We start from the raw sequence: 3,622 nt of genomic DNA on the forward strand, positions 1-3,622 counted from the left end.
TTTTCAAAACAAGAATGTTTGAGGTGACTGTATAAGCACAAACTATTCTTCGGACAATTTCGGATATTTCTTGTAATTAATAAGGAAGACAAAACATTTTGGAGGAATTGAAGGAGATAAACAAAATCGTTAAATTTTAGGTTTCTGTCAAATATTAAAAGCAAACACATGTATATAATATTATGGTAGACAATGTTTTCATCAATGTAATATTAATTGCTTGATATTGGTCATATATATATGTCGGAAATGAGAGGACAGCGGGACTTTCCGTCTGGAATGTTGGTAAAAACCTCAATACCCTAGTCCAGACTTTTACTATAGTTACACTTAAGCAATAAAAACAAGAAATAGATGTTCCAATCTGGCTTTATGACGATGGGTTCGGGCTCGAGGTGACATAGCGGGTCACTAGACGTAGCCACGGTCACGGGAAGGACGTGTACCTGACAGAGGGATAGAATGATTATATGGCTCCCCTTAAAAACAAAGATTGACCCGAGAGGTGGGGAGAGGAATATATAAGGACAGTTCCACTTTGAATTTTTTTTTTTCGCTCTTCTTCTTTCTTTGGCTTGGAGATCCTGCAGATAAGTTTACTTGTACGTGGAGTCATATGTGTATCACATCGCATTCGTCATCCCATTGACCGTGGATTCGTTAACGAACCTGAGGCCATTGTCGCTAGCTTCGCAAGTGCCTAATCGCCGTGATTTGCTGTCAAGATTTGTAATAACCCCATTATTGCAATAAACTAATACCTGTGTTGTACCGTATCAATGGCTAATCCCCGTGAAGATTCATTTGCCGCCCATAACCGTACTCCTAGTGCTAACCCGACATCAGAAGTGAGATCAGAGCAGTTTATAACAGTGGTGGAACGGCTTGCAGCCATCGTGAGTCAGTTAACTCAGCCGAGGGAGAAAAGACAGAGTGCGGAACCTGTAAATCTAGTGCTACCACGTTTTAACCCCGAAACCGCCGGCACCGACCCAGCCGCGTGGTGTGCGACTGTTAGTGTGATTACGGAAAAAAGGCATCTACCAGGCGACGAGTTATATCTTGCTATAAGTCGTGCTCTGGAGGGTACTGCAGCACGGTGGTTTACGCAAGTTCCGGTCCGGAGTCTTACTTGGACAACATTTACGGAGCATTATGGTGGGTCGGAGACGGCAACCTCAACGCTAATGAGGATGTACAATGAATCACCGCTGAAGGACGAAATCACGGGGGCTTTCGGTGCCCGTCTTCAGATCGTCTTATATGATCGGCGAAATATATACAATCTAGCGACAGGCGCATAGTTCTCATCAAGCAGCGAGTTTTAGAAACGTCGATTCGTCTTCGGTCCGTTACTTTATCCACACAGAGAAGGTAGCATTCGTGATGATCATAGGAACAAACGGTGGCGTGACCCGAGCGTAGTGGGAGACAAAGAAAAGACAAAGAAAAAAGATCAAAGGGCAATCAGTATCATTTGAGGATTCAAACGGAATGCATCGAGAGGTTTTGGCGAGAAAAATTAAATTGCTTAGTCTACCGAATACCTCGAGAAATATCACAAAGTCGGGTCGAATTCCTGTATCAGACTAATTGCATTTGTTATTAAATAATTTGTGACGTGCTCATTATAATATTAAATATTGTTAAATATACCAGTTTATATTAACTCTGTTAGTTCAGTGTTAAACTCATTCTAACCACCTCTGTTATCTTAATCGAATCAGGGGACCGACTAATTCGCGGCGTCGATTATTAGAATCGTAGCGAGAATTTACGCCTCTCGCTGACGCGTATTCCTCGCGACCGCGTCTCTCCGCGAACAGTCGTACCAATATACGATTTGATCCACTGAGCGTGGCACAAGAAATTCCGTCTGTCCCTCAAATCTGACCGAAGCAGGTAACAGTGGAGCTGGCGTGCAAAGTCACAATAACGGTCGTAATCTAATTTCATTCACGACTAAGATCGTGATCTTTTATCCCAAGTGAATTTGCTCATCGTAATTCTTGATCTTAATTGAATTATTTCTGATAAAATACTCTAACATAGCTTGCATTAAAACATCTGCATATAACGTAAATTTAAGATGTTCTCTGCACATGACTTAGCTATATATATGTCGTATCATCGTCGTAATGCGGGTCCGGACCGCTATCGTAGTAAGGATTTGGGGTATGTAATGAACCTTCACTGGAACTATCCATCTTCTTACACAGTTGAAGTGATCTTTATTGACACAAATAAGGATATTACAGAGTTGACAAAGAATCGCGATGATTAGGCACTAGTGGCACTGGTTTAAGACTCTATAACGAACCCGCGGTCAATGGGATAGTAGGTTTACTTCTTCGTCAAAGTCTAAGTTGGAATTTATATCAAACGTGGAGTAATCACAGATAGTAAGGCGTTAGTTAACTCGTTAATGAACTCGTACACGAGAGAGAGTGTCTCCTCGTCACGGTGACGCTGTCGAGGAATACTATGATGGGGTGTGTCTAAGGGCACGAAATCATCGGATTCATGGAGAGATGCCTTCATTCGGGAAGTGAGGGAAATTGACATTGCTGTTAATTGGTCAATTTCCATGTTGGTGGTTAGAGAAAGACGCTAGCCGCCCTTGAGGGAAAGTTGCTAGCGGGAAGCGTCGTTCGTGAGACAAATAGATTTCTCCTATCTTCCCATAGTTTATAAAGACTGCTTGTCCGACATATATATGTTGGAGATGAAAGAACATCGGGGCCTTCCCTTTGGAATTCTTCGGAAAATCCCCAATGTTTTAGTCTCTATAATTTAACTCAATTATAATTGCCCGAGATTTGTGATAATGAGCTTGGGCTCGAGGCGACAACAAGTCGCCGAACGTAGCCGCGGTCACGGGATGAACGTTTTTACCTAACAGAGGTATGGAGTAATTCTACAACTCTCCTTAAAAGAAATAGTTGTAGCGGCACGCGACAGTAAACATTCCAACGGTTTCTGTCTTCTTTCTATTCTTCGGGCAAGATGATTATCAAATGTCGATGCATCTCCACAGTACATGTTCAGCTACCCGCTATAAATCTTAGGATTTAGTTAACTAAGATCCTTCAAATGGACAAACAGTTTTTTTCGTAACAGTCCCTAAATCTACCACCTACTACGGGAAGATACGGGAAATCTGCTTTTCTCACGAACGACGCTTCCCGCTAGCAACTTTTTCTCAAGGGCGGTTAGCATCCTTCTTCAACCACCGACATAGAAATTAACCAATTAACAGAAACGTCCATTTCCCTCACTTCCCGAACGAAGACTTTCCTCGACGAATCAGATGATCTCGTGTCCTTAGACACACCCCATCATAGTTTTCCTCTGCAGCATCATCGTAACGGAAAGTTATTCTCTCGTGAGGTCTCATTAGCGAATTACATAGCGTCTTCACGATCAGTGAATACTCTATGTTCTAACAAAGAGTTAGTTTAGTTATACTTCCACCGTAGCCAAGCAAATCGAGTACGACTTAGACTTTGGAAGAAAGTACATTTGTTGACCGCGAATTCGTTATCGAACCTAAGACCATTGTCATTAGTGTCTAATCACCGCAGTTCTTGTCAATTCTGTAATATCCACACTTGTACTAATA

Source organism: Bombus impatiens, unplaced genomic scaffold, assembly GCF_000188095.3.
Source record: "Bombus impatiens unplaced genomic scaffold, BIMP_2.2 scf_0072, whole genome shotgun sequence".
Lineage (NCBI taxonomy): Eukaryota > Metazoa > Arthropoda > Insecta > Hymenoptera > Apidae > Bombus > Bombus impatiens.